Source organism: Mastigoproctus giganteus, chromosome 4 (genome assembly GCF_048544385.1).
Source record: "Mastigoproctus giganteus isolate SK-2022 chromosome 4, ASM4854438v1, whole genome shotgun sequence".
Taxonomy (NCBI): Eukaryota; Metazoa; Arthropoda; class Arachnida; order Uropygi; family Thelyphonidae; genus Mastigoproctus; species Mastigoproctus giganteus.
In genome coordinates this window covers 206656940-206670269 of record NC_143578.1, presented here as the reverse complement: position 1 = coordinate 206670269, position 13330 = coordinate 206656940, and the positions used below count along the sequence as shown (strand labels likewise).

The 13330-nt window shown below is 37.1% G+C and overlaps 1 protein-coding gene across 2 annotated transcripts in view; it reads right to left on the bottom strand.

Moving 5' to 3' along the window:
- Positions 1-2146: 2146 nt before the first annotated feature.
- The window catches only part of LOC150087345 (uncharacterized), a 184697-nt gene continuing 173513 nt past the window's right edge, over positions 2147-13330 (bottom strand). The window contains exon 4 of one of the 2 annotated variants that reach the window (XM_090371145.1): positions 2147-2736. The gene's annotated coding sequence lies outside the window, so the exon portion shown is untranslated. The remainder of the gene's footprint in view (positions 2737-13330) is intronic. The other variant, XM_090371146.1, reaches the window with a different exon arrangement.

Genomic DNA, 13330 nt, shown 5'->3' with positions numbered 1-13330 from the left:
GTCTCAAAGATGTCAGATTTGATTTTTTCCTGTATTTATTTAAAATTGCTTTTTAACATTTCTCTGATTGATAAATCAATAAATCAGAACTATTCAGGACTGTTTTTGTTCAACAAGTGAAAATAAGGTTGAAATAGCCTGTATATGAAAGTGAGCATATTAAAGTTAAGAGGGACATTCTGCAAGTATTCATTGTATGAAAAAGAATTAAAGCCACATGATGGATTAACTTGTTTTTATTGAAATGTTGCAACTAAATTGGAAACACCTTAATACTAATACTTAGTGGTTCAATGTTCCAGGAATAGTTTGCCAGCTTAAGACCTCTTGGAATGGCTCCTTCAACACACTAAAACTGTGTGTGTGTGTGTTGAAACAAGTTTATAGTTTCAAAAAAGCTTTTTTACAACCATACACTGATAGGAATGCAAAAGGCTTTCTTTAAATAAAAAAAATAAAAAACTGTATTCTTTTGAGGTACATCTTTCAGGTATACCTTAAGAACTAAGGACCTTGTTTGGGATGCTTACAAGCATCCTGAACAAGGTCTGTGTATGGAGAGGAAATATTGTAAATTGAGAATGCAAAAAATTATAGAAATGTTTTGAATTTTCATTCTGAGAAACAGGAAAGAATGCTTATGATGTACTTTTAAGTTAGAAATTTACATTGATATAAAAAATTACTGTGTTTAAATTGCTTACTATTAAACAAGTCAAATTAATACCTATTAAAACATTTTTATTAATTTTCTACTTTCAAAGTCAAAACTGGGTAAATTACATTGATCATATTCACTCAAATAACAAAACATTATTGGGGTTTATCACATCCTGTCTGGCAGATTCACCCTTCTAAGAAATGTACAACTAAATCGTAAAAAAAAAAAAAAAAAAATTATACATTATTATATATACATGACTTCTTGGAATTATATATATATATATAAAAAAAAAAAGGTCCCTCTTAAATTTTACAGTACAAAGAGACTAAAAAATAATAGATTAAGTAGAAACATCTACCATAATACAAGCTTGGGAACCAAAATATGTAACAAAAAAAGTAGGAAAATATCAGCACAGTTACACATGCAGTAATCTTTACACAGATTTGCTCTTGGCTACAGAAGGATATCTACATTACAGTATTTAAAGCATTTTCTTTTCTTACTACAAACTTTTAAATAAGGATCTGAGTTAAAATAGTTTCTCCACCTCCAACAAGTATGTGCTTTATGAAATACTTAAATTTTTTTTTTTTTTTTTTTTTAAATTGCATTCACTTATAATAAAACTTTTAAGCATCATACTGCAAAAAATACCATTCCTATTTTGAATAGATATTCTCCTGAAGCCTAGAACGTCCACAGCTTGTATATCCTTCTCATTGAAATCAAGGCATGTTACATCTAAAGCATGCATACAACAAGTCAGAACCAGTTCCATAATGCACATTTACAACTGCCTCGACATCCACTAAAGTACAACTTCACAATATTAAATCCACATTTCATAAATGCTTCCAAAGGAGAAAAAAATTGGATTAAAAAACACTTGCAACATTAGAAACTTATTACATCCCTGATTTATGAGCTTCTGAAAATTAATGCATATTATAAAACAATGAATAATATAAATACTGATGCTTACAAATACTGTAATTTCATAGTAAAAAAAAAAAAATTACTTCCAGCAGAAATGAACAAACCTGTCTTTTTTTAAATCGTCTATATATATGTAGCAAAATAAATTTTCTACATTTACTATTAAAAAAAAGTGCACTTCAAAACTGCCTTTCAAAAGCCTTTTGTGGAATAACTAGAAAGTTCCACTGTTTACGAACATTAAATTTGTGAACTATCAAAACATTTGTCCTTACATATAAGTTTAAAGTGTATGTATGTGTGTTTTTTTTAAACATAATTGCATATTTTAAATGGTGAGTTACCAAACATTGACTTACCCTCCTACATATATGAATATTTGGCATTGAAAATAAGATAGCAATGCAATCATTGATAACTGCAAATTCATTCTGGCAAATGCAGAATTTTTTTTTTTTTTTTTTAATGAACTTCCAGCTATTAGTAAAGACCCAATTCATCTTATCCAGTGTCATAAGGATTTTTTTAAAGTTCTTATAGAATATAAATTCCAGTTTAGTGCCCAAAGTGGTTGTGACAAAAGCCATAGTACTATGGCTGAAGATACAATATTTTGACTGATATGTAGTGTTGAGAACAGAAAGTGGGAAAATTTGTGCAAAATTCTGTATCTGCATATTCTTATTTTCTTAGAGTAAGCAGTATCAATTTGTTACATAAATACCTAAAAGACAACAGCCATTTCCACTACACATAATAACAAAAAATTTTCTAATGTAATATTTGAAGCAAGCATTGCAAAAATTTAAGTTGGAATGTTTGTTATAAGAATATTCAGTGACAGTACTTTGTGTACTTAGTAAACAAAAAACTTCACATAACATACAAATGTTTATGAAAAGTGACTACAGAAGTTGGCATTTAGCAAATGCATAGTTATTTATTCAACTATCAGTAAAGCCCTTTCTAATAATGCAACACAGACTTTTTTTTTTTTTTTCAAAAATGAAAAGTATTTTTCCATCTCACAAGGAACAGCATACGACACCTTCATGGAAATGCATTTCTAATTCAACTTTAGCAGAAACAAGTTCTAGGGGTACACCAGTAGCTGACTGAGCTCTTGCACCCTACTAAGAAATAAATTACAATTATGAATTATAGTACTTTTAGTATATGTCAAGTTGTGATACTATGACATTTGCAGTGAAATAAATTATGCAAGATTTTCATAAATTTTAAGAGTTTCAAGTGGAAACAAATCCCAATAAATACAACTATATTATTTCATGTATTATTAGAAGTGTGCTTTTATATATATAGTTGGGTAATTGACACTTGGTTAACATCATTATTTGGCTCATAAGTCGGAGCTATTTGCTCTTTCTGATTAACTACTATAAATATTCTGTAACCAACTGAAACTTGCATAACTAGTAAAAAGTCAGAGACTGGGAGAAACTGAAGACTACCAGTAGTAGTATCAACGCCAAGGCTGAATGGTTTTCTCATTAAAGCAGTTTTCCTCGCAAAAATCACAAACCTTGTCAGGAAATTTGCTGGCAAATGCCTTTGGCATTAGTCCCTTATTCCCACATAATGGATGACTGCATAGTGACTCGTTTTGTCTCTTTTCTTATTCACACAATTTTGACTTCACGACCTCTAGTGGAATCTGCAAGAAACTTTGTGGGTTAATATTTGATGTACATAAGTTTTTAATACTATACAACAAACTTTTCAATCCCTCCCATAGAGAAGACATGTCATCTTTAATTTGTAAAGAGTACAGTCAGTCTTTGTATAACACAGGTTTACACTACACAAATTCGATCATACACTATTTATAAATAGGGGAACAATATCGTATATAGCAAGATTCGGCTTTGTGTTTACAAGAAATGGCAGTCGAACGTGGAATCGCCCCAACTGAACGCAACACGATAGGAATGAAGAGAAGATTCTGGAGATGTATTTGTTTTTTTATATCAGTGAAGAGGAAACACATTTCACCATAATAATAACACACAATTCCAGCTATCAGTATTATTGCAAATGCAATTAGATTGAGTTTACTACCAGTTTATAACAGATTCCACTAGCAGAAATGCAACTGGAAATTGTTTTATGGTTGTAACCCTCAGAAATGTGATTTAGTAAAATGTGAGGTGTTAATAGTGTATCTCTGCCTTTATGGGTTTGTTTATTCGGTTGCTACATGCATGCAGCTTTGTTTATGTGTATCAAGCATGCTTCCTCATTTTGTAATTGTGCTTTATTCCCTAAAAATGAGTGAAATACTTAAAAGGTGTGAAAAGGAAGTGTCCTGGTGAAGACACTACAGATTCAGAGAGAAAAAGAAAAGCAATATCGATAAACAGAGGCAGACTGGGTCAAAAATTCTTACCAGGGAAAATTTATAGTGGCCTCATACTATGGTTTGTGGCCAAAATCACACCAGCCTCTGGCCCACCGGGGTTTCCCCAGTAAGGCTCTGTGGAAACCCCAGAGGCCAGTCCGCCTCTGTCGATAGAGAAAAAATATGAAATTGTGAAACGCCTTGAGTGAAATGAAAGACCATTGCGGCAACGCCGAGAACTAGAAAGATGCATAAAAACAACTCATAGCAGGAACAACTCAAAGTGTAATTAAAATCCATTAGATCAAGACACAAAGAATTGGAAGAGATGGAACGGCTGTCATCTATTTTGATAGAAAATCAAACAAAGAACAAGTTTGCTTACGATAGAAGCAAAAGCATTAGCAATATTTTATTACATAATAGTCGTAATCAAATACGCAAGTATTTTATTACGATTATTTATTTTGTTTGGTAATGTTTTGGTTACACATGTGTTCTATCTTGGGTGGTCGGCACCTAACCCTATATTTCCCACAGGGAAATGTTTATATTGTTTATATTGCACGAGGGTTTCTAGGAACACAATTATCGTGCCATACAAGGACTGACTGTAATGGCAACTCACACACAATGTCTTCCCTTTGTCCATTCACACTACAGAACTTCCAGTATTATAATTTAATTTGAAACCAGTTGTTTGCTGTGACTTCTCAGCTGGTGCCACGACCTGTGAAATAGCAAAAGGCTTAGCCTTTTTTACAGTGTTCCCATCTCCTCAACTTGCATGAAGAGTCTGTAGATCCCCTAGGTGGCAGTGATCAATGTATTGATGTAGGATTTACTTAAAGATATAACTACTGTCAAAGGCAAGAAAAAGACAGTGACTACAGTGGTCTCAATTTTTAAATTCTATGGAGTTACGAACAGTAAATTCTATTTAGTTTTTTTTTTTTTTTAACCAAAGAAAGAGATACAGTTCAAAGCATAGACAATGGATTGTACAGATGCCTATGGTATATATAAACTAATCTACAATCAAGTCATAATGGAGGTTAGGTAAGCTAAGACATTAGTAGAGGCGTACGATGCAAGAGCAGCATCAGCAAACAAAAAAACTCTCCATTCATTCCAAATGACCGTCCAGCTCAGCCTTAAATTTATTTAGGCTATCAATTACCCTAAAGGCTAAAGGCAAATTTCCACACATCTATTCTACAACTGTCTTTCCTCAATTTGAATCTGTGCCCCCTCAGGTTCTTAATCTGAGAAAGAGGAAGAATCTCATCAGCATTCAGCTTGCTCAAGGCCTTATACACACCTCAATCAGATCACCTTACAAGTGACTACTCTCCAAGCACTGCAATTTGAAAAACTTAAGACTTTCTTGGAAATCTTTCCTCAATTTGAAACTGTGCCTCCTCAGGTTCTTAATCTGAGAAAGAGGAAGAATCTCATCAGCATTCAGCTTGCTCAAGGCCTTATACACACCTCAATCAGATCACCTTACAAGTGACTACTCTCCAAGCACTGCAATTTGAAAAACTTAAGACTTTCTTGGAAATCTTTCCTCAATTTGAAACTGTGCCTCCTCAGGTTCTTAGTCTGAGCAAGAGGAAGAATCCCATCAGCATTCAGCTTGCTCAGCCTATTCAAGGCTTTATACACCTCAATCAGATCAACTCACATGTGTCTACTCTCCAGGCACTGCAATTTGCAGGACTTAAGCCTTTCTTGGTACGAGCACCCCCTCTTGTTCCCCTCACCAATCTGTTGCCCTTCTCTGAACTGGTTCTAGCAACTCTACATCCTTCCTAAAATGAGGCCTACAGACCTGTACATAGTACTCTAGGTGTGGCCTGACCAGTGCCTTGTATAATGGGATAATCACCGCCCTGTCCGTGCTAGCAAAATTCCTATATATCATTGACAAGAGTCCATGACCTGCCCTGGCAGCCTATCTGCACTGCTCAGCAAACTTCATCTTTGACTGCACAATTACCTCCCAGGTCCTTTTCACTGTAGTACCACACAGTTGGTAGGTTTTTCTTCGGATACTGCTACCTATCTGCAGTACTTTGCATTTGTCAATGTTAAACTTCAGTTGCAGCAGCGTACTATCTGTGTTATTAACAACCTTCGCATCGTATGCAAACTTGGACATTTACCCTGATATATCATCATGAATAAATACAGAAAACAACAATGGACCCAACACTGAACCCTGGGGGACACTCCACTAATAACATTTGTCCACGAAGAGCAGTGTCCATTGATTACCACTCTGTCATCTCCCACTCAACCATCCCTTGTAGTAACTTACCCTTAATGCCATATCTCCAGTTTGTACAGCAGTCTTCCATGGCAACAGTAGCAAAAACTTTCCTGAAATCCAAGTATATATCAAAAATATTTCTGGCATTCAGTTCCTTTATGACCACATCATATTATCCAATCAGATTGGTCAGACAAGACCTCCTTTAACAAACCCATGCTGTGTCTTAACTATTACTACTGTCTTCTCTAGATGATCCTGCAGTGCTTCATTAACCAGCGATTCCATTATTTTCCCCGGAACACAAGTTAGACTAACAGGTCTATGGTTACTTGTGTCACCTTTTGAACCCCTTTTGGGAATTGGTGATACATTTGCACACCTCCAGTCCATGTGGACTGCTCATAATTATGGCTAAGGGTTTGCTTACTTCTTTTGCTGTCGCCTTTACTGAATAGATCCCATCCATCCCAGGTACCTTTTTTATGTTTAACTTCAACAATTTCTCCTCCACTTTGCTCTCAGTTATTATAAAATCACTTAGCTCCCTGTTAGAGTTTGATCAACTTCTAGCACTCCCCTCATTGAAAAACTCCTCATGTGCAAATGTAGATGCAAGATACTCATTCAGTTTATCAGCTACCTGAGCATGATCATCAATAGTCAACTCATCTATGTTAAGTGGTCCAATCTGATTTCTTCTGATTCCTTTCCATCTAGAGTTTACACAAGTAAAGAACTCTTTGCATCCTTTGCCAAGGATTTCTTGTAATCTGCCTCCTTTGTGACTTGATTACAGACTAGTTTATATCTGCCATAGGCTTCTGTGTTACTGATACTTTATGCATCCCATACATTTAGGCCTAAACCTTGAACAGTAATTCTTAGTTGGAATGAAAAGCCTAGTAGCCTCCAAAATTAAGTCCCTGAAGGCTTCCCATTTAGAATTCAACATTGGTAACATCATCAGTTGATCCCACTGCACGAAATTTAAAAACTGTCTGAGACACCTGTAGTCACCTTTACGAAAGCAATAGCCCTTCTCTTTAGCCTTAATGGTAGTTATATCTTTAAGTAATTCCTATTATGAAAAGTCTGATAAAGAAAAGCAGTAAAGACTTAATTATCTAAACAGCAGAAGGGGTTGAATTATGTTGGTTTGCTAGTGATCTTCAAAGTACTTAAAACGCACTAACGCTACGAATTTTTTAGGGATGGGAATGCCATGAAGTGAGTGACATTCCGGTGGGGGAATTGAATGATTTTCTGATAACTGATAGGAAGGGGAGAACAAATTTTTGAATCTAAATGTAAAAATATTGTATGTGCATGCCAAACATGCATAATGGATGTTAAGTGAATCTTCTTTAGAATCTTTTAAAACTTTTTTTTTTTGGTAGTTTCACTGGTCACATTGCACTTATACATTTTGCGTATAAGGCTCTATATGCCTTACAATGCTCACTATTAGTCTTCAGCAAGTTGAATAATAAAATTTTTTCCATTGAAATTTTTTTATGAAATATGGTAGAGAATGACTAAATATATTGGTTTTTAAAATCTGACTGCTAGAAGCTGAGATATGGCGATTTAAAACGTAAATGCGACACGTGCAAGTTACGCCTGGTACGGAGTGAAGAAACAAATCATTTTTTTTTTTTTTTTGTGTTTCATTTTCCTGGCGATTTCTGTCAACGCAGGGGTGCATGTTACTCCCATGTGAAAAAAAACTGCCTGAGGCATGCCTAAAGAAGTGTCACTTCAAAAAGGCTGGTGGAAGGGATCCAGTTATATTAAAGGATGCAGCAAAAGAGGTAAGCAAACCTTCTGCCACAATTATGACTATCCTTGGATTCAAGGGAGGAATCCCAATTCACATATGTAATTACAGACTTATTAGCTTGACTATATGCAATCGAGGCAGTGTTAGGTGGGTCGGAAAACGGATAGCTTGGGGGGGGGGATACAAGGACTAATAGTTTAACAGTAGCCATAGGCAGAAGTGAAGGTGATTCTTGCACAACTTCTATTAGAATAAGTAGCAACCTGGAGCAAGGGGGGTTTCAGGAACGGATGGCAGTCATCCTGAAATAGGTGGGTATATGGGATGTGTTAGGGTGACTAGGAATAGGAGCAAGTATGCTTGCATGTATACCAATGCTAGACGTATAGTAAATAAATTTGATGAATTTGAAGTGTTGGTCAAGTCATCAAAGGTGGATATTGTTGGGATAGCAGAGACGTGGTGTCACACAGATATAAGGAATGCTGAACTGGAATTTGGGGAGTACAATGTGTACAGAAAGGATAGAAAGGGAGGAGGTGTTATGCGGTTAATTAAGAAAAACATAAAACCAAAAGAAGTGCACCCAGATGATATAGATGAACAGTGCACTGTTGAGTCAGTTTGGTGTGACATAAGCACTGCGAAGGCAAAAATAAGAGTAGGAGTGGTTATACAGAGAAATAGAGTGGGCCAGTAAATCAGAATGTCTTATAATGGGGGATTTTAATTCCCAGATATTGACTGGAACTTGTGGGTTGGGCACTCACACACTAGTAAGACTTTTGTGGATTTATTGGACGATTGTTTTCTGCAGCAGCATGTTCGAGAGGCAACCAAAGAGAGTAATACTCTTGATCTGGTTATCAGCAGTGATCATTCGTGTATTAAGAATTTGCAGATAAAGGAACCGCTAGGTGGCAGTGATCACAGTGTACTGATGTGGGATTTACTTAAAGATATAATTACCATCAGGGGTAAAGGAAAGGGTTTTTGCTTCCGTAAAGGTGAGTACAGTGGTCTCAGAAAGTTTTTAAATTCTGTTCAGTGGGATAAACTGACCATGTTACCAACAGTAAATTCTAAGTGGGAAGCATTCAAGGAATTAATTGTGGATGCTGTTAAAAGTTTCATACCTATTAAGAAATATTGTTCAAGGTTTAGGCCTAAATGGTTATCAAATGAACTAATGAGACTCGAAGAAAAATGCATGGGATGCATATAAATTATCAAGTGACTCAGAAGCGTATGGCAGATATAAGCTAGTCTGTAATCAGGTCACAAAGGAGGTTAGGCAGGCAAAGGCAGATTACGAGAAATCCTTGGCAAAAGATGCTAAGAAAAACAGCAAGGATTTCTAAAAGGAAGGGGATGAATCTGATTGGTCCACTTGACATCGATGGTTCGACTGTTGATGATCCTGCTCAGATAGCAAACAAACTGAATGAGTATTTTGCATCTACATTCACACATGAGGAGTTATTAAGGTTTGAAAATGGCAGAAGGTTATCAAATTGTAGCAGGGTGCTTAATGATTCTGTAATAACTGAGAGCAAAGTGGAGGAGAAATTGTTGAAGTTAAACATAAGAAAAGCACCTGGGGTTGATGGGATCTATTCTGTTATATTAAAGGCGGCAGCAAAGGAAGTAAGCCATAATTATGAGATCATCCTTGGACTCAGGGGAGGTCCCCATGGACTGGAGATGTGCAAATGTATCCCCAATTCACAAAGGGGGATCGAAGGGTGACACGAGTAATTACAGACCAGTCAGTTTAACTTCTGTTCCGGGTAAAATAATGGAGTCACTGGTTAAAGATGCATTGCAGGATCATCTAGACAAGACTGCAGCAATAATTCAGACACAGCATGGGTTTGTTAAGGGAAAGTCTTGTCTGACAAATTTGATAGGATATTATGATGTGGTTACAAAAAATAATTTTGATATCATATATTTGGATTTCAGGAAAGCTTTTGACACTGTTGCACATGAAAGACTATTGTACAAATTGGAGCAGAATGGTATTAAGGGTAAGTTGCTACAATGGATAAAAGGATGGTTAAGTGGAAGAAGACAGAGGGTGGTAATCAATGGGTGCTGCTCTTCGTGGACTAATGTTATTAGTGGAGTCCCACAGGGTTCGGGGTTGGGTCCACTGTTGTTTTGTATATTTATCAATGATATTGATGAAGGTATATCAGGCTTAATGTCGAAGTCTGCAGAAGATACAAAGGTCGGCAGGGTTGTTAATGACAGTAATGGCAGTGTGCTACTGCAACAGGATCTAGATAATTTGGGCAGATGGGCTAAGAAGTGGCAACTGAAGTTTAACCTTGACAAATGCAAAGTACTGCATATGGGTAGAAGTAACCACAGAGAAATGTACCAACTGTGTGGTACTACGCTTAAGGTGGTAGAAAATGAAAGAGACCTGGGAGTAATTGTGCAATCAGATATGAAGTTTTCTGAGCAATGCAGACAGGCTGTCAGGGCAGGTCATGGGGTTTTGTCGATGATATATAGGAATTTTGCTAGCAGCGAGAAGGAGGTGATTGTCCCTCTGTATAAGGCAATGGTCAGGCCACGCCTTGAGTACTGCATACAGGTCTGGAGGCCTCATTTTAGGAAGGATGTAGATTTACTTGAGCATGTACAGAGAAGGGCAACAAGATTGGTTAGGGGAATGAAGGAATCCTCTTACCAAGAGAGGCTTAAGTTCTGCAAATTGCAGTGGCTGGAGACTAGGCACCTGCGCGGTGATCTGATTGAGGTGTGTAAGGCCTTGAATGGGTTGAGCACGCTGAATTCTGATGGGATCCTTACACTTGTTCAGATTACGAACCTAAGGGGGCATAACTTCAAATTAAGAAAAAACACATGTAGAATAGATGTGCGGAAATTTGCCTTTAGCTAGCGGGTGGTCAATTGCTGGAACAAACTTCCATCTGCCGTTGTGGAAGTTGATAGGTTGAATAAATTTAAGGAAGAACTGGACAGGCATTTGGAGGGAATGGTGTGATTTTTTTTTTTGGCTGATGCTGCATAAGCTCATACACATGCTTTCTTGCATCACATGCCACCACTACTACTACTATTCCAGTGAAAATAATGGTGTCACTGATTAAAGAAGTAATGCAGGACCATCTAGACAGTAAATGCAGCCATAGTATGGATTTGTTAAGAGGTGATCTTGTCTGACAATTCTGACTGGAAATTATGATGAAGTAATAAAGGAAGCGGATGCAAAAAATAATTTTGACATAGATTTCAGGAAAGCTTTTGGTAGTGTTGCACATAAAAGGCTGTGGGATAAACTGGAGTAGTGTGGAATTAAGTGAATGTTTCTGTTATGAATAAGGGGAGGATTGAGTGGGAGAAGGCAGTGGCTGTCAATGGGCTCTTCTTCGTCTAATGTAATTAGCTGATTCTCCCAGTTTTTAATGATATTGATAAGGCATATAAAGCTTAATACAAAGGTTGGCAAAGATAATCACCATAATCAGGGTATGCTACTGCAGCAAGTTCTAGACAATTAAGCAAATGGGCTGAGCAGCAATTGACAAATGCAATGGAAGCAGGAGTACCAGGTGTGTGTGTGTGTGTGGTATTACACTGACAGTAATGAAGAAAGAAAAAGACCTGGGGGATAATTGTGCAGTCAGATATGAAGTTCTCTGAGCAGTGCAGACAGGCTATCAGGACAGCTCATGGTTTTTTCAGTGATATACAAAAAAAATTTGCCAGGATAAAGGAGGTGGCTATCCGTTTGTATAATGCAATGGTTAGGTAAGCTACATCTTGAATACTGTCTGGAAGCCTCATTCTAAGAAGGATGTGGATCTATTGGAACAAGTGCAGAGAAGAGTGATTAGTAAGAGGATGCTATTAACCAGGAAGGGCTTCAGTTCTGCACATTACCGTGTTTGGAGACTAGGCACCTGTGAGGAAATCTGATTGATGTGTTTAAGGTCTTGCATGGATTGAGTACTTGTAATGCTAATGGAATCCTTCCTCTTGGTCACATTACATATGTGGAGGCATAAATCCAAATTGAGAAAGGATGTTTTGAGTCTCAGGTTGGATGTGCCTTCAGCTAGCAGGTGGTATTGTTGGAACAAAGTTCCCCAACAATCAACTACCCTTCTTGGTGTTGTATAGGTGGGGAGTTTGTATAAATTCAAGAACTAGATAAACTGCTACAGAGGATGGACAGGTGACATGGAAGCACTGGCTGATGCTGTATAAGCATCAGCCAAAAAAAAAAAAAAAAAAACACACCTTCCCATTTCACCCAACTGGTCACTCCAAATGTTTGTCTAGGTTAATTTATTTAAATTTATTTAAGCTATCAACTTCCACAACAACAGATGGAATTATGTTCCAGCAATCAACTATCTGCTAGCTAAAGGCACTTCTGCACATATATTCTGCAGCCCTCTTTCCTCAATTTGAATCCTTGCCCCCGCGGGTTCTTAATCTGTGAAAAGTGGAAATATCCTGTCAGCATTGAGCCTGCTCAAACCATTCAAGGCCTTATACACCTCAATCAGATCACCTTGCAGGTGCCTAGTCTCCAGACGTTTTTTCATCTCACCAATCTTGTTGTCCTTCTCTGTACTCATTCAAGCAACTCCACATTCTTCCTAAAATGTGGCCTCCAGACCTGTACGCAGTATATCAAGGTGTGACCTTATACAAAAGAATAATCACCTCCTACTTGCAAAATTCCTATATATCATTGACAGAACTCCATGATCTGCTCTGGCAGCCAGTCTGCACTGCTCAGAACTTCATATCTGACTGCACAATTACACCAGGTCTTTTTCCTTCTCCACCTCCCTAAGTGTAGTACCACACAGTTTGTACATTTCTCTTGGGTTACTGCTACCCATATGCAGTACTTTGCATTTTCAGTGTTAAACTTCAGTTGCCACTTCTCAGCCCATCTGCCTAACTTTTCTAGATCCTGTTGCAGTAGCATACTGTCTTTACTGTCGTTACCAAGGTATATCAGGCTTAATGAGCCCAGCACCTGAGGGACTCCACTAATAATATTAGTCCACAAAGAGCAGTGTCCTTTTATTACCACTGCCATCTCCTACTCAACCATCCTTTTATCCATTGCATCAACTTGCCCTTAATGCCATATCTCTCCACTTTGTACAGGAATCTTCCATGTGCAACAGTATCAAAAGCTTTCCTGAAATCCAAGTATATGATATCAAAATTATTCTTTGCATCCAGTTCCTTTGTGACCACATCGTCGTATACAATCAAACTGGTCAGACAAGACTTCCACTTAACAAACCC